Source organism: Ptiloglossa arizonensis, chromosome 3, assembly GCF_051014685.1.
Source record: "Ptiloglossa arizonensis isolate GNS036 chromosome 3, iyPtiAriz1_principal, whole genome shotgun sequence".
In the NCBI taxonomy this organism is placed as follows: Eukaryota; Metazoa; Arthropoda; class Insecta; order Hymenoptera; family Colletidae; genus Ptiloglossa; species Ptiloglossa arizonensis.
Genome location: NC_135050.1, coordinates 7,554,750 through 7,573,987, shown reverse-complemented (window position 1 = coordinate 7,573,987; position 19,238 = coordinate 7,554,750). Strand labels below are relative to the sequence as shown.

The 19,238-nt window shown below is 38.2% G+C and overlaps 1 protein-coding gene and 1 long non-coding RNA gene across 3 annotated transcripts in view; one reads left to right on the top strand and one right to left on the bottom strand.

Moving 5' to 3' along the window:
* The window catches only part of Gefmeso (Guanine nucleotide exchange factor in mesoderm), an 89,269-nt gene that overhangs the window by 25,535 nt on the left and 44,496 nt on the right, over positions 1-19,238 (top strand). Inside the window, exon 1 of one of the 2 annotated variants that reach the window (XM_076306475.1) lies at positions 6,260-6,560. The exons of the other annotated variant lie outside the window; for it this stretch is intronic. The gene's annotated coding sequence lies outside the window, so the exon portion shown is untranslated. Of the gene's footprint in view, positions 1-6,259; positions 6,561-19,238 lie in introns of those variants that run through there. 2 annotated transcript variants of the gene reach the window in all.
* LOC143144243 (uncharacterized) lies at positions 1,137-8,159 on the bottom strand. Its single transcript, XR_012991381.1, has 4 exons — positions 6,506-8,159; positions 6,279-6,324; positions 2,568-6,192; positions 1,137-1,506 (listed from the first exon to the last, which is right to left on the bottom strand). It is a non-coding gene; the product is annotated as an uncharacterized LOC143144243 (long non-coding RNA).

Genomic DNA, 19,238 nt, shown 5'->3' with positions numbered 1-19,238 from the left:
TTAATATATCGTTAATGTTGCGACAAATTGTTATCAAACGTAATTGTCATTTTCATATAAGAGTATATATACCAGTATTATATATAACCGTAATCGATACAGAACTGAAAAATAACAGTTATAGAATCTACACGTATAATATCGCTTCTGAAGTATCCCAACCGATATATCCATATCCGTAACATTTTTTCGGTTCTCGTAACTGTTTCAAGAACCGAAACTGATATTGTAATTGTTTTTAACCCGTGTATACAAGTAAAACGATCCAAGCAAGGGTTGAATTGTTCCTTATAAATTCTACTAGAAGTGTGTGACGATTCGATGAGCAAAGGTGAGAAGTTCCACCTCGAGTAGAGATTCAGGAGTCGGCTAACGGTTCAACCAGCCAGGCTCGCCGAGGCTTCTTGGGTTTACCAACGCGACGCAACACAATCGGCCACTGCAGCGTCCACCGTGTCTTTCCTTTCCATGCCTCGGTGCCTCGAGACACTTTTTCTTTCGATTCTTCTTGGTTAGCTGGTAACCTCTGCTAGTATCCTCGGTTAACGCGTCCCGTGTTGTGTTAGTCACCGGTAACCCACGAAGGACTTCTTACTAAGATCGATATACTCTCTGCTGGGAGATACAATATCGTGTAACTCTTCGTAACTATTGGGTCGGTCCACAGTGCGGTTTTATGAAAAATTGATTTCACTTGCTTTTTTCAATATTTATTGCAAATTTACAATGTAGTTGCTTTTTTCGATATTCATTACAAATTTACAATGTAGTTGCTTTTTTCGATATTCATTACAAATTTACAATGTAGTTGCTTTTTTCGATATTCATTACAAATTTACAATGTAGTTGCTTTTCTCGATATTTATTACAAATTTACAATGTAGTTGCTTTTTTCGATATTTATTACAAATTTACAATGTAGTTGCTTTTCTCGATATTTATTACAAATTTACATTGTAGTTGCTTTTTTCGATATTTATTACAAATTTACAATGTAGTTGCTTTTTTCGATATTTATTACAAATTTACAATATAGTTACTTTTTGGATATTTATTATAAATTTACAATGTAATTGTTTTTTCGATATTTATTACAAATTTACAATATAGTTGCTTTTTTGGATATTTATTACAAATTTACAATGTAGTTGCTTTTTTCGATATTCATTACAAATTTACAATATAGTTGCTTTTTTGGATATTCATTACAAATTTACAACGTAGTTGATTTCTTGAATATTTATTACAAATTTACATTATTAACTTTCCATATTTAAAGATATTCTCGACATTTGTTCCGTAGCCTGAAAAATAGAGATATTCGATAGTTTGTCTATGTACTTATATTTTTGACCCACAATAATATATTTCCTAATCCATAATCATGCATTTGACCTGACCCAGACCCAACCCTTCGTAATCGTATTTTTCGATGCATAATCGTGCTGTGCAGTGCATTTGTTGTATTGTTTTGTAATTTTTCGATTGAACCATTTAAAGTTGTCACTAATAAAAGATATAATAATTGTAGTTGCAAGAAGGGATACTATTGGATTGTTCGGAAAGTCATTTCGTTTTCCAAAATGGAGAATATATAATTTAATAAAATGTTTATACACTCTAAAAAAATCGTGTTTCATTTTTACAAAAAAAAAAAAAACAAAAAAAACGAAATGACTTTCCGAACAATCTAATATATAGAGTGTCCCAGAGTTAAGGTGTCAAACTTTATCCTTTATCAGTATATTCTATGGGTTTAGAAAAGAAAAAAAAAAAGTTGTATAAACATATAAATATCCTATAAGTTACATAATGCTTTATTAAAAAGTTATAAACAAAAATACGAGATTCGAAGCGAACGGTCAAATATAGTGATATTTATATGTAGTTTTATCAAAGCTGTGCCTACTATCAGCAGTCATCAATTTAAGAGACATAATGTTATAGAAATTTAATATTCTCGAGAAACGATTTCGTTGCTGCATATTTACGTTAAATCGATTTTCTTTAGAAAGTAATGTAAATGATCCCGTCCGTTGCAATTGTGCGTGACATCTTGTAAATACTTTGCAACACGAAACTCTTCCATTAGGGAATCTGCCTTGGTAATCCTTCACTGCAACACGAGCATTCTCACTGCAGAAACCGTAGATGAAATGCATATTTGCATAAATACTTCTCTCTTGTAAATAATCGCGACATATCGATACGAAATCCAAATACTTGCTAATTGTTCTGATAAAAATGAATATCGATAGCTTGGACAACCTGCAGGTAGTAAATACAGTTTGCATAAACAAACTAAATGTAAATATTGCTAATACATTCCACCATTGTATCGCAGTAACCGCATCTGTTACCGTTTCCTTCGAATTTCATATTTTTCTTTACAACTTTTGAATAAAACGTAAAAAGTTAAATAACCTATGTTTCTGTAACATTTTTCTTTTTTTATTTAACACCCAGAATATAAAGATAAAGTTTGACATCTTAAACTTGAGACACCGTATCTTTGCTTACAATTATTTATTAAAACGTTATTAAAAAGTAATCTATGTCTGCGTTACCTTTTATTTTTATTTAGATTCATAAGATGCATCGATAAAGTTTGACATCTTAAAGCTGGGACACCGTAGAATCACGCGGGTCACCAGTGACCCACGGAGCACCGTGTCAAGTTTTAAAGTAGGAAGATCTCATCGCGATGGACTTAAATGGTTCACAACCATGGAAGCCTGTTTTGAGTCTATTTTCTCTAAATCACACTCCTCGACCGCTTTCAAGGCAAACGACTCGAATAAAAGCGATACAAATCCGAGGGTAATCCATTGAATTTCTACTGGATACGAAATGGGTTAACAGTATTCTACTGCTGTCGGAAGAGATTTGCGGCTTCTCGTGTCGCCCGCTTCACCCATAAACACACTTCGTACCTGCTCGTGAACACGTTTCATTGTTGCGCATGATCTTTCCCGTTCACGTACACCGTGAATCAAATATTTCAACATTTATACAAATAACTGTAGACCGTGACGCGCGTCTACGTTAGATCAAAGTTACCTAACTATCGAGGTATCAGATTATGAGTACGAGCTGTTTAAACCTATCCAATGGTATGGGTTGTTCTTCCCGCCAATTTGCAATATATTCCCATCGAGGTTGACGTTTCTGAATTTAGAAAGTCACGGTGAATAAGTTCTGTTCGTGACCACGAAACAGAAACACATCTTTGTTAAAACAATGATTTCACTTTGTTCTTTGCCAACTCTTCTTCATCCAGTCATCGTTCGAATCGATTGTTGTGTAACATTGGTCACTCATCTTTATCTGTTTGGAAATTTCCGCCCAGAGTTTTCATTATGAGTATCGGTTATGTAAAGTACATTTTTAAGATTATTTTCAGGAAACAGCGGTGTCGTGTCGGCGGTGCAAACCTAACCGATTATATAAATACGGTAGGAAGTATCCTGAAAGAACAGTTAGTTTCTAATTTACACTAACGAGTGTAGTCGCAAATTTGTTTCATCGTGTAACTTTGAATAATCTACGGTTTGTTGATCTTGGTTAATCCTGATCCTTGATCTTCTTACGCTATTAATTCTGTTAATTTGTATACGATACTAACGCTTTAAAGACATGTCCCATTCGTGATAGGAATTATTGACGACCGAAGGCCCTACCCCACCCGTGGCTTTCAATCTCTTCAAATACGCTTCAAGATTCCCTTTCTTCAAGCCCAAGGGGCGGGGACAAGAGAAGAAAGGCGGTGCGGTGAGAGTGACCGGAGATATAGTGGGGAGATAAGCGTTAAACGAACTTATGCGACAAATATTTTCAAAGTTTGCTTCAGTTTCGCAGAAATTCAATCAAAAGATCAACGCGAAGAATTTGAAAGTTCATTGAAAACTCACATGGTTACAAATCAGCTTTGAGAAAACAAGAGTATTGGTAAAGAAATCAAGATCTCATTTCTTACGAAGCGCACCTCCAACTTCCCTTTCCTCGAGTATAAGGGGCGGAGACAAGAGAAGAAAGGCGGAACGGTGGGAGTGACCACAAGGTTACGAATCAGCTTCGATAAAGCAAGAGTGCCGAAGTAAAAAAGTCAAAATCTCACCTTTGACTCTTAATCTTGCCAAACACACCTTCAAGTTCTCTTTCCTCGAGTATAAGGGGCGGAGACAAGAGAAGAAAGGCGGAACTGTGGGAGTGTCTACAAGGTTACGAATCAGCTTCGGTAAAACAAGAGTGCCAAAGTAAAGAAGTCAAAATCTCACCTTTGACTCTTAATCTTGCCAAACACACCTTCAAGTTCTCTTTCCTCGAGTATAAGGGGCGGAGGCAAGAGAAGAAAGGCGGAACGATGGGAGTGGCCAACAGTATAACGGAGAGATGGGTGTTCAATGATCTTGAACGACTAATATTTTCAAATTTCCATAATTACGCAGACATTTGATGTTAAATAGAAAGATCGTTGCAAGGAATTTGAAATTCCGTTGAAAACTCTCAAAGTTCAGAATCAGCGATGAGTAAAGCAACAGTCTCGAAGTAAAGAATTCAGGGATGCCGTCACGAACCCAATCCTGAGTCTCCGATAGAATTAAACCGATAATTATCGGAGTTGTTGGCTTGAATCGCGGTCACGCTCCGCTCCTATGAGTTGAGGGACTTTTCGCAATTTCCTGACGACGAAAACGCGCCGCGAAGCGGACACCAATTTGTCATATAATCGGCACGTGCACTGTCGAGCAACCTCTGCGCAACGATTTCTCTGCTCGAGATCGAGATCGCCAGTGTGTATCGGTATTTCGAGCGAGCTGAGCCCAAGTGCGCACACGTGGGAGGCGAAATAAATGCGATCCTAGACCGGCGAATGCGCTCGTGCGCAGTGGCGTAACCAGTAAACAAACTCGGAAAAGAAGGACACCCTACGAATAAACCTGTTCGGTTGGCTTGTTATCGGCGAAACGTGAAACGGGTTATTAAAAGCGATCGCTTTATGCGCGACGAGAGAGACAGAGGAAGCGACGCTCGTTTAAACATGCGTGCGACCTATTGGTTGTTTCGTTTCGTTTCGTTTCATTGACGACCGAGTAATAATGAGCCGTGATCCTAGATGTTGTTTATCATCACCGCGTGAAACGATAATAGAAGTAGTAACGCAACTCGCGGTGGAACATCTCGATTCATTCGATTATCCGCTCCTTAGGAATAATAATAATTCATATTCGATTGCCATTTATATATATAGTCTAAGATCGAAGCAAGATACACACGTGTAAGGAATTCTTCCAATATTCAATCACGTGTAACTGCAAGGTAGGATCTGTTAAATCGGAAGCAGAAAATATTCATTGCTCAAGGTCACTTTAAGGCGTACCACCCCCATCATACTCTACGATGGGCGTGTCTATGGACGCTCCGCCCCCTTCCGATCGAAAGGTTGGCTCGCTCAACTCGACTGACTCTTTCGATATTGACTTATCGGGTTCAAGCACGCGAATCGACGATTTGAATTCAATTTCCAAAAAATACCGTAATCCGTAACACGAAACACCTGCGATAGAGGGGAAATATCGAGATGGAAGGGTTGACTACGTTACGTCGTGGAACGTGATTATTTTTCGGGCTTACTATACGTATACCCAGGCCAGTGTCGAAGGACAAATCCGTCGAGCAGATCGATCGCGGACCAAACTGAGAACTCCTCGGCGGAACGGATCCGAACGAAAGGAAAAATCCCATTCTATCCCGATCGCTGACGCAAGATATCGTGGGTGCAATGACAGCAGCAGGCAGCAGCTGATCCTTGCCGAGAGCTGTCGATACGGCTGGCGTGTGTACGTGTGTTTGCTGGGGTGACCCGTCGATCCACGGACTCGTTCGTTCGTTCGTTCGTTCGTTGGTTCGTTCGTAGAGACCGGTTTCTACTCGTAGCCAGAGACAGAAAAGTGCCGCGGCGAAACGAGACCGCACCCCGGTGGCTCCGCGGTGGTATTCCTGTCCCACGTGAACCTTACGCGACCAGAAGTGCACCGGCTAGAACTCTCCCGCATTGGTGCATCCTCTGACAGTGTTTACCGCGACGTCTCGCCGACGACGTGTCTCGTTTCCATGATTCATCTCGCGCTCGCGCCTCGCCAGGATCTCTATTTCTCGATACACCGGAAGTTGAAGGTAGAATCTTTCGTCCTGTGAAAGTGATATCACGGTTACCTTAATTCTGTAACCATGTTAGCTACTCGATTCTAGAGAAACGAAATATTGGAATCTCTCACCCTCGATCCGTGGAACTACCGAAGCAACAAGTAGAATCCTTTGTCTCTGAAAGTGAAATCACGGTTATTGATTCCGTAACTGTATTAGGTTTTGTTACTTGACTCCACGGAAACAAAATATTCGAATGTTTTATCTTTATTCCGTGGAACTACCGAATTAACAAGTAGAATTCCCTTTGAGAGAGTATCTTTGGCTAGCTTTGTATTCTATGGGAATACTAACTTACCTGTAGATCCACTTGGAGAGGTGTCTTGTGTACGGTCGTGTGGAGAATCGGTTTGGTAAGTTTGTTATGGTTATACGTATTTATAATCGATTAATGTTTGTTAGCGACGTGTCTTCGTTGGACTTCGCTTATCATTTTTATTTATTCTTAAGGAATGCGATAACTTTCTTAGCGTTGTGTTCGACACGGTTACTAATCCATTTGTGCTTGACACACATGTTCTACTTTAGTTTCACATTTAGGTAGGTCTTCTCTTCTATCGAACTTCGCAGCTAGCGAAGGAATACCACACCTGCCTCGAACAACCAAACGAATCGTCGCATGCCTTTAAAGACACTTCGTATATACCTCGGTGTAATTACCTGCGGCTGATTTCGTATGCGTTACAGGCGAGAGACTGAAACTGCGTCGTTCGAAACGCGCGATGATGACGGAGTCACGCTGATCGTTCGATTAATATAGTCCACGAGGTACCATCTGGTAAAGATTATAGAAATCGTAGGCGACCCCTCAAGGTGGTGCTTCTCGTTTCTCTGCACTTATTTCGCCTGTTCCCCGTGCCCGTTCTAATGCAATGTTATTGTTGTTATTATTATTATCACCGTTATTATTATTATGAACACGCGCGTCCTCGATGAATATTCATAGTCAGCGGGGCTGAACTTCATCGACAATGGTAATCGGTTGTGCACCTCATGTTTCATTCATAACTGCTTTCGCGTTATGAGACATAATGGGATACGAGAACGTGAAATAGGTTAATCTGTGTGCAGCCGGTCGATAAAATTACTGAATTTATTCGGCCAGCATTCGAGAGAAAAGAAGCGCCGGAGCAACGCAACGCGACGTCGTCTCTCGACGAAATGTAACACGATACGGAGCGTCGCGTCTCTAACTCCGTGCAACGCGAAACACAATATTCGCGCTTTCACAAAAAGAGGGAAAAGCGACCGGAATTTCGCGAAACGTCGAACCGTTCTTAGATTCGTTTCAATTTGCAGATCAAAATCGTACGGAAGGAACTCGCGAGATTGGAGATATTGAATGCGTCGACGAGACCGTAGGTGCGACGAAACAAATTGGCTGTTCAAGGCTACGTCCTCCATCTTTGAAAGTTGCGCGACCCCCACTCTCGCGCCACGCATCGCTTATGCACCTGTGCGGAGAGTGGGGACGATTACGTAGTAATCTTCAGTGGCCAATCGACTTTGCTTCGATTTTAAGAGAATTAGATTTTCTACGAAATCTGGATACGATCACAAGGAGTAGTATAGTGTATAGTGACTCTCAAAAGTCTACATAGTCTATAAATTCCAATAGTATGAATGATTTCTTGAAGTTATAACGTTGATTATAACCGATAAAAAAATCTGCTCTTCGAAATGTCACAAAGGTTGACAAAGTTTATAATTCCGTCGACTGATGATCAGAATTGAAACAATTTTAAAACAAAAAGTGTAAGAAGCGTGAGACTCAAGTGTCGTTATCGAGATCTAATTTCAAATTGTGTATTTGATTTTAAATTTGATTACTTCTGAAGAATAATCCACAAAACGATCTACTCTTCCAAATGTCAGAAAAGTTGACAAAGTTTATAATTCCGTCGACTGATGATCAGAATCGAAACAATTTTAAAAGAAAAAGTGTACACCAACGTGTAAGAAGCGTGAGACTAAAGTGTCGTTATCGAGACCTAATTCCAAGTTGTGTATTTGATTTCAAAGTTGATTACTTCTGAAGAATAATCCACAAAACGATCTACTCTTCGAAATGTTGAAACAATTGACAAAGTTGACAAACTCTATCGACCGAATTGAAATAATTTTTGAAACACGAGTGTACAGCTTTCGTACAAGAAACGCGAAACTAAAATGTCGTTATCAAAAACCTAACCTTAAATTGGTCCGGTCTAAGGACGGAACAGCACTTGTGGCGCGAGAGCCTCGTGATCGCTAGTCAGCCGCGTATCAAGTGGCTCACGGTGTTGGATATCGGTTCGACAGTCGGTTTACGGGCGTCGTTCAAATTTTAATGCCAGTCGACACGGTATTAGGTCATTACTAAACGCGTGTGACTTTTTTCATCGCCGCACGACGGCGACGACTTTCACGCGCGCATGCGCATACATTACACCGGCCCCCAAAGCCGCGTTGTAAACACAACGCGTTTCGCAACCGGTGCTGCAACCGGAGACGCGGCACGGTCCCTTGTAGCAAAAGCGACCAGAATCTGGAATCTCGAGGTACGTATTCATATCCCTCGTTTATCGTTTTTCGAAAGTGATTCCGGGTAACCTCTGTAAACACACCGAGAAAGCGAACGCAACTGCTTCTTTTTCTTTTCCACGACGGCTGGTTAGCGTGTTTTGGCTCATTGCACGCGCGTGTATGGAGATCGAATCGCGTTATTGTCGCGTCACGTGACACTGCACGTAATCTTCCATTTCTAAATCTCTGCTCGTAACGTTACGTTTAGTAATTAAAACGATTCACACGGTCTCTCAAATGCGGCTCGAGATGGCTGATTTCGTTCGGTATACGTTTCGGCACACACAGCTGTTTTTTGCTATTACAAATTCTCATTTTTACTTTTATCTATCTGACAATCACACACAAACATCGAAGGTAACTTCGATACTGAATCACGAACGTGATAGATCTCGAATCATATTGACAGTTGTGTCGATAATGAATATTGTCGCGTAAACATCGTTGTTCTGCAAAAATCTTTGATAAGGTTGAATCTCCAACTTGATATCGCTGAAAGAAAATTTTCAAGAAATAAAATGAAATTACTCGTTAACTATTAAGTTTAAGATTAATAAAGGTCAATAATTTTTTACTGAGAATTCGATATTCTTCCATATTTTGATATAAAAGATGTAGCATTTCGTTTAAAGAAACAAATGCACTATGTGGTGTACAACTTAAAAATATGCAATTTTTATATACATTTTCTTCATGCACGTATATTTCGAAAGTTACAGAGTCGCGTGGACCACCCTGTATACACACATACTATCTGTCGAGAATTCCGATCGGTATAATCACGAAATTTCATATTGTACAACACCTTGTGCATACATACATACATACACTTTTCACGAGCAATTCCGCCATGGTTTATGACTCACGACTCAAGAAAGTGTGTTAACGGAAAATGAGTAGACGCACGAGGCACCGATCTGCACGGTCACGGGCGACGCGTAACGTGCATCGTTGATAACACGGTGTATCTACGAGTAACTTAAAAACCACGTAGCATCACGTGGCACATTAATAACACGTTTTCTTAACTTTCGGAGAATCGAAAGTTCGAATTTTTGCCTTTCGCGCGTTTCTTTTAAAATTATGATTATTTCAACAAAAAAAAAAAAGAATTAATCGTTTCAATCGCGAACGATTAACAATTCTTCACTTTCCGCGCTTGCTACTTTCTTTGCAATTTTGACAACTTACCATCCGCGCTACCGGTAAATAATCGCGAGCTTACGGGTCCTTGGTGTACAAGAAAAAATGCTCTGTGAATATTTTCGGTGCCGGAGCTATTAAAAATTTCATCGTTTTTTAATATCTACCTATTAAAGATTTCATCGTTTTTTAATATCTAGCTATTAAAAATTTCATCGTTTTTTAATATCTTTCTTTGTCGAAGAAAATTGCACGGATAGATCACGGTAGCAAGTTATTCGCCAATTAGAATTTTATTTTGGGACCGAGGAGATTAATCGCGATCGTTTTCCGTGTTGGAATCCATTGGTTTTCGTCGGGTACGAAAGATATTAGCTAAGCGAACGGAGCCGAGTACGTATATGGAGGTGAAACGGCCGGTTCACAAAGGACATTCCATTCCATCTTACGCCGGCTGCATTAGCTTTGAACCACCGTGGCTACTTCGATTCGAGAGTCAGAAGGCCGGGTGTCCTCGACTAAAATATTCAGAGCTTGGCTGGCAGGCAGGCTTTCGTCGCTGTTACGTCTTGCAGCATAAGATCGTTGCCTCGGAAGCGAAGCTTTTAACCTTTCGCACTCGTTCGTCTATTTCCACCGATCGATACGGACATCCGGTTCTGGTCTTTCCGAACAAACCGAAAAACACCTTCCTCGAGATTCACACGACGGAATGTTTGAATTAAATAGAATACTTGCAGTGTTTTTCCATTAAAAGAAAGAAAAAAAGAAAAAAGAAAAAGAAACACTGCTGCATCTTCTCTCGTCGTCGAGTCGACGTGAAACAATTGAATTGGCTTCCACTAATCTCATCAATCGAGAAACTTGTGCGTAGCGTCATATCTCTTCGTCAGTAAAATGATGGATGTGTTATCTAACAGTGTGAAAAATATTCTACGAGAATGGTGTTTTTAATACATGGCCAGCAACGGTGGATTTTCAATTATCTCTAGACGTCACCTCGGCTAGCTGATGTCTAACAATCCGGTCATCGACAAATTTTCGTATACCTAAAGTCTACCGTGTAAAGTAACAGTCCGATCTTCGATCGAGTAGTATCTTTCGAACGTGACCGAAAGCAACGGCGAGTGTTCGTTAAACTAGAGAGAAGAGTTTCTCTCGATAATCCGGAGTATCGAGAGATTTATGCACAGCTTCGTTTCTTCGTTGGAACAGTGTTGCAATCTGACCATTGCTCACTTAGCGCCTCTGGAATCCAACAAGAGATAATGGTATTTGGGTTCCAAGTCAGAAACGAAAGTCAACCTCCAATAATGTGATCGATCGACAGATATCTACTGTACTCGGCTAAAGGTTGTGATATTTGGTTTCCAAGTTCGAGTGGAGACCGGTCGATCGAGAGACGCGCCATCCTCGAAAATTTCTGCAAGCGTACGGCTGAACAGCTGCGTTTGATTCGTACGGTAAACTCGGCGTTCTAATTACGGACAATTGGTCGTCATTGTTCTTAGGCGCGTACGTAAGACGGGGAGGATGATTAACGTGAATGGTGGCCTCTGGCTACTTGGAAACTGGTCCCCCGGCGCTCGTACAAACGCTTTCGAACTGTGCGTGAAATTAAGGTCGATCGTTAGCAATGGGAATGAAACGACTCGACGAATATCGAATTTATTATTCAAATGTGGTCGGTGTCATTTTGTTGTTGGGCTGGACCAACTGTACGTATCATTTTCGTACGCGAGAAACTACGGTCGCACGGAGCCAATCTTTAGAATCACCCTGTACACCCAACGACTTGTCTCTAGAATCGTCATGTAGACGTAACGACTTCTAAATTGAACTTGATTCTAAATTACAACGACATAACCACACTTTTCTTCACTAGAATTTATCCATCTTTCTCGTTTGTCGAGTAATTGTTTCTTCTCGTTGGAGGACAACCTTTCTTTATTTATATAAATATATCGTTCGAATGTTTGCCAGATATGCCGTATCGTCGAGGCGAGGAGCAGACCCAAGATAGAACGCCATTTTTCTTTGATTCCTTGCGTCGATAATAGAGGGCAGGCGCTGACGGCGGCCATATTGTAATCGTAAATCCTCACCTGTGTACACTTTCGTGCGAAATTAATCACGATCGGTTCGCAGCACGATTCGTGTTTATCTTAAAATACACTTGGTCCGTGAGATATTTGAAATTTATTGAGGTATACTTCGTAATTTAAGGAAATACCATTCTCAGTTTTAAATTTGAGGTTAGATGCTAGTAAAATCGTAGGTACGTGTCTCTTGGATTTTACTAACATGGAACGTGTCTCTCGGAGAACAAAATTGGTATTGGATACTTGGATAATATTCTTTGCAAGTTGCACAAGCAAGTCCTCGAGGCGCAGAGACAATGAAAGTGAATTAAGTTGATCGAACGAGACCGATAATTATCCTCCGTTGACAAAGCACATTGTCTTTCGTTGTCCTCGAGTATGAAATATCGTGGCGCGTAAGAAAAATGGTAAAGATTTTGTTAGAAAACTGGGACGGGCGGCCATTCAATTGTTCGAGACGAGTAACCCAGCTAATTACAAAACGAACGTCGGTCGCCATATTGCGATTTAATGGGGCAATTCTGCATAGAAGCGTACCAATTGTGCTTTCCACTTACGTACGTGTAATCGTTCAAAATATTATAGTCTGGTCGAAGAAAGAATCAACTTATTATTTATATCCGTTTCTATTTATTCCCAGCGAAGTAATTCTCGCGAATTTCAAATTCAATATCTCCCGCCATTTTTAATACACGAGGATCGTTTGAAAAATTTGCAACTGAAAACATTCTATTTCGAGTTTTAAATCGCTGTTATTTGTTGACATAATCTTCCTCGACTTCAATGCATTTTATTAGTCTAATCGAAGAAAGAATCAACTTGTTATTTCCGTTTCTATTTATTCCCAGCAAAGTAATTCTTGTGAATTTCAAATTCAATATCTCCCGCCATTTTTAATACACGAGGATCGTTTGAAAAATTTGCAACTGAAGACATTCTATTTCGAGTTTTAAATTGCTGTTATTTCTTGACATAATCTTCCTCGACTTCAATGCACTTTATTCAGCGATGAATTAACTTTTTCGACGAACTTTTTTAAATATTGGCTTGTTCGGAAAATCATTTCGTTTTTTTCGGTGAAAATGGAACACGATTTTTTAGAGTGTATAAACATCTTATTAAATCATATATTCTCCATTTTGAAAAACGAAATGACTTTCCCAACAACCTAATACTATCACCATCTGTGAAGAAAGCTGTGAACTTTTCAAGGGATGTTCGTAGATCGAAGAATTTTTTAACCTAACCTTACCCCGTCGAATTTATCGAACTTTCACAGACTAATTTCGCAGACTAATTTCAATGTCACGTTTGAAAGAAGTAGCTTTTTCACATTTACACAAAATGTATTATTTATTTTTTTACTTTGAGGTTAGAAATCGACAGTTGATCATGAAGAATATTTCAAATTCAAAGCGATAATATAATATCGTATAAATCGAGAGTTATTTATTTTTATACGAGCGTTTCGGTAATTTCTTGGTTCTTTTAATTAGTCGAGCTGATTGGTGGCAAACCGACGTTGCATTGCGATTGATCTTTCCCACAGCGGCGATATGCAAAATTCGACATTAGCCGAAGCGTGATCTATCGGCGTCCTTAATTAATGGCTTGCCACATTTATCTTGGGTATTTAGCAATCCTAATCGTTGCTCTTCCGGTGGTCACGGGATCTCGAACGATAGATCGATCGTATCTGTAAAAAGTGACCTCTGTATACAAGTTGATCTATACAGGGTGAGGCGTTGACAACAAATTTAAGCATTTTCTATAATAAACTATCGGTATAAAGTTCCATATGAAACCAACGTGTTGTATAATTTGAACGATTTACCTATAAAAATTCATTTTTTATCTCACACACCATACAACGATTCAAAGAATACAATTCTAATACAATCACTTTTAGACAATTACTTTTCAAATAAACGTGCCTTCTTACTTTTATTTATAAAATTTCTCCCTTGAATTCCATCGCAATAAACTGACCGTTGCAAGCAGGAAAACAAAATTGTCCTTCAAACGTCCTCCGAGTCTTCAACCTTAAGAAACACATCTCAATCGTAATATCGCCCTTCTTGGTGTTGTGCAAGTTTAAGGATCACGCTTCTGTCTATTATTGAAAAAATATCGAAGATAATAAGATAACAAGATAACTTGTTTCCAACGAGACACCTTACACGTGCAGAGAAATTGGAAAAAAAAATGTAGCCACCGTTATGTTGCAACCTTAACGCGAGAAATCGCTTACATGTTAAGATAGCTTGTTTCTAACGGGACACCCTGTATCTGTAAACAAATTAGATGAAAAACCAAGCCACGATTACAGTGCACACTTGACGCGAGAAATCGCTCATTTCTAACGGGACACCTTGTATACGACGAAGTCGACGAAAAACGTAGCCACGTTTACGGTGCAACCCTAACGTGAGAAATCACTTTCATCGCTTCTCCGTCGTGTCGGATAAAAAAAAAAGAGAGCAAACAGAGGAACGGGCGAGAGAGAGAGACAGTGTGTCTTCGCGTAACAAGCCGATCGAATTACTGCGAGTCGGAAACTGCTTAGGCTAATTCCATCCGATCGGCCAGTTTTCTATTTCTCTTCCTGTGACAGTACGTTGAACCACCCTGGACGATTCAGGAAATTCAATGAACCGCAACACTTTGGGCACGTGTGAAGGGTGGCTTGACTCGATTCGGGTCACTGGTTCGCTTTGAAAGGATGAAACCCTCCATTTTCGTCACTCTTATTCTGTTAGTTCAGAGACAAATTTCGACGATAAACTACTACCACATTTATCGATCCGAAGAAGTTTGTAAATTTATTTATTATTCTTCTAGTTTCTCGCCTTCGAGTCGAAAATACGACTATTTCATTTATTATTTATCCGTCAAACGCTTTCAAGATAATTTCAAGGGTAATTTTGTGTTTTTAAACAGAGACCTATATAGTACACTTCTCCGTGATATTTTTTAAAGTGAGCTAAAATTTTACGATAATGAAACGTTGTAATACAGAATTGGTTTATTTACTCTTGTACGAAAAAGTAGAAGGAATTGTATGAGTGATCAAATGCAACTAAGAGAGTTCATGGGAAATTAAATAGCGATATCGTAAAACCTCGATAATTGCACGAAGATCTCGTTTATTGCATCGGTTTGACGAGTAGAATGGTTGCTTAATAACGAGCTCGAGGTAGAGATATATTCTGTAAGTGAGACATCTTATTGGACCAGTTACCTCGATAATTGTACAAGTCTCGATAATCGCACGAATTTGTCCGCTTTACTGCAATTATCGAGATTCTATTAAAAGTTCACGTATACTTAAAGATAAAGATATCGATGTAACTGTTGTTATTGAATATGTCTCGATCCATTCGCTACTGTTACGTAAAAAGTATACGATTCTGTTTAAAAAAATGTACCGACGACTTTGATATTTTTAAAAAAAAGATCAGCTTGGAACAAAACGTTTTATTTAGTCGTGTTTTTTCTTCGAAACCGTTCAGCTCTTTTCAATTGATTCTTTTTCTACCATCGACCCGGCAGAAGATATTAAGGCTCGTTTGAAGCGGGCCATCCTGCGTAAGAGAATCGAATATAAATTTGCAATATATGTGCTTGGAAACTGAAATTCTTGGAAGGTAGCTGTCGAGCTCGCTGATTATTTAACGGAAAAGAAGATTATTTATCGCTTGCGTGTTCCGAGTATTTATTGAATATTCTGGATAAAAGCTTCACGGTGCCAGTAATAAAAATTGCATTCGAACGAGCGCGACGTTTCTAATTGTCGTATTTATTGAGCGCAGCGTCGAAAGTGCTAAAAGGGCCAATGAGAAGGCAGACAGTTGTTCGCTTGTTTCTTCACGTGGACGCGAACGAAGAAAATGAAAGGAAGCATTTAATTGCTCCGTGAATATTAAAATCTAATATTTTTTTAATTAAACTTGCAGGAAAGGTGTAGCGTGTAAACTTCTCCAGAAGCGAAAGTTACGTTCACTCGTGAACCTCTTATTTTTGTCGTACGTTAACGAAAAGCGCAAAAAATGGAAAATGTTACAACAAGCATTCGTTGGTTTTTAATACATCGAAGACCCACTGGAGACTCCAAGGAACAGTAAATTCTTCGTTATTGTATTTTTCTCGTGATGTCGAAATCGAAGACTGTGCAGATAAAATCGAATTTGTAGAATTTTCAGGAATTTGTAAAAAATTCAACAAATTTTTTGTAGCGCTGAGTCAACTAACAAAATATCGTCCGGTTCTAAGAAAACTAATACATTTAAATCAGAGACGGGAAAAATTTGTATCTGGATAAAAGTTTCGCATAAGGAATAAGAAATCAATTTTTGATCTGTTACTCGTTATTAGAGTTTGTATTATGGACTGAAATATTTTACAATGGACGAATAAAAATTTAATTTTCGTCCTCTTCTTTGGTTGGCAAATACGGTCACTGTGTATAGTCGGTGTATTTTAGCAACAAATTCGGGTACATTGGCCCGAACATTTTCTGGAAAAATGTTAAATACAAAAGTTTCTCGCCTTCGAGTCGAAAATATGACTATTTCATTTATTATTTATCCATCAAACGCTTTCAAGACAATTTAAAGGGTAACTTTGTGTTTTTAAATAGAGACCTATATTTCTATTTACAAATTCTTATTCTACACAAAGGAAGAACAAATTCTTGTATGGAACATTTTTTCATCCAATCTTGCTTTAAAAAGATATTTGACGAAATAACAATACTTTTCTTTCTAAAATGTAAAGTTTCCAAATAAACACCTTGCATAAAAATTCTACGCAAAGGAAGAACAAATTCTTGTATGGAATATTTTTTCATCCAATCTTGCTTTAAAAAGCTATTTCACAAAATAATAATACTTTTCTTCCTAAAATGTAAAGTTTCCAAACAAACACCTTGCGTACGCTCCGGTGATATCGGTCAGGAAAATTGCCCGTATAATATACGCTAATGCTGTAAATAATTTAAGGGTTAAATTACACGTCCGCGCGGGTTAAATTTCGCGACGCCATTCAGTTCAGCGTTCATTTACGAATTCATAGAACACAGAAGCGGCGCCAAATCAAGCGAGCCAACGACAGTGTTGCGAGGTGAAATTTGTCAAGGAAAAAGGGCATAGAGAATCACCGTCGCGTCACTTTCACCTGTGTCGAAAATCATTTAACCGCGAACGAACAGCGCCGAGCGACGATTGGTAGTGGCTCGGTCATGAAAATAACTCGAATCGATTTTTCGCGGGTCTCCCCGCCGATTTCCAAAAAAGGGCACAAAGGTGCGTTCGCGTCGTTAACCCACAATTTTAAAAGCCGGTCACCTCTTTCCACCTGAATACCCGTCCGGCAAGTAGAGCGTCTTGCCTGCAGGTGCAGTCGGTTAACTCTTTGAGGCACGGTTGCTAAACGTGTGAAATTATACAAAATAACTAAAACTAAAAAATATATCAATTGCACATTTAATAATGAGACGGAATATTAACAGTCTCAACGTGCAATTTGTACGAAGTTATTTTAATATTTCATGGCAGATTGAATTTTTCACGGGTATTAAGAAGATGGAACATTTCTGAAGTCATTAAATCCCGAAGAGTTAACGATACGTTTACAAGACTCGTTATTTTCACACATTTCCACCGATGGGGAAAATTACAGAATCGTTTACATTTTTTCTTCTACCATTTGTACTGACTTTTGTCCATTTGACTCTTTGAGGCACGGTTGTTAAACGTGTGAAATTATACAAAATAACTAAAACTAAAAAATATATCAATTGCACATTTAATAATGAGACGGAATATTAACAGTCTCAACGTGCAATTTGTACGAAGTTATTTTAATATTTCATGGCAGATTGAATTTTTCACGGGTATTAAAAAGATGGAACATTTCTGAAGTCATTAAGTCCCGAAGAGTTAACGATACGTTTACAAGACTCGTCATTTTCACACATTTCCACCGATGGGGAAAATTACAGAATCGTTTACATTTTCTCTTCTACCATTTGTACTGACTTTTGTCCATTTAACACTTTGAGGCACGGTTGTTAAACGTGTGAAATTATACAAAATGACTGAAACTAAAAAATAAATTAATTAGATATTTGACAATGAGATGGAATATTAACAGTAAACTAAGAAAATAAAACGTTTAAAAGATGAGAATATTAATAAAATAGTACTTCTTAACAATATTTTATTGTGACGTATATGGATAAAAGATTAATATATATGTAATGTAATATTAGATATTAATATACAAATTGAGACTAAACAAATACCTCTGTATGCCTCTATGACATTTCTTATTTACAAGAGCTAAATTTGTATATTTATTTCAGGTATTTGAATATAAATTAGTTAAAAATTACATTACCTGAATCGATTTCTCGATGCTTCGTTACCACTGTATTGGTATCGATAATTTCATATAGTATCAATTGTATATCGATATATTAATAGAAGTATTGAATTTCGAGTATACACCGAAGAGTATTGATTCTTCTTGGTACTTACTTCGATACAGTTCGATAAAAGGTCAAAAGCTATAAAATGGTATCGATACGTATCAACCTAAGATTCAAGTAACTCGAATAACGCAGTTCAACTTAAAACCAAACAAATGACAAATCTGTCAATATATGAAATTTAATAACCAGAAGCAACTAATCGTATCTGAGATGTAACTGACTCAAATGACGCAGTTCAATCTAGAACTAAACAAATGACAAATCTGTCAATATATGACATTTGATAACCAGGAGTAAGTGTTCCGAGATACACGATTAAGAAGAAAGAGATACAAAAGGAACGACAGAACTTTCCGCGGCACTGATATGGTAAAACAATGTTATGGTTTTACTCGTATATTTACTCATACTGCCATAAGAACGTCACCAATGAATCGATACGGTTCTGTCGATGAAAATGAAAACAAATAACCTCGTTTCTAATTATACTGTGAGCGTCAATATAAATTTAACGCTTAAAATTTGCAAATTCTCATTGAAATAACTTAAAAGCTATGAAAGAAAACAAGAAAAATGTGTATGATAATGAAAGCTCAATTTGTCTTCTATAAAAAACATATATTTCTATTAGTAATAAGTTAACAGTAAACAAACTTATAATGCAAAGAACAAAAGAAGTATATTCATCTTGAATTATGTGTTAACAATATAAAGTTAACATCTATAGG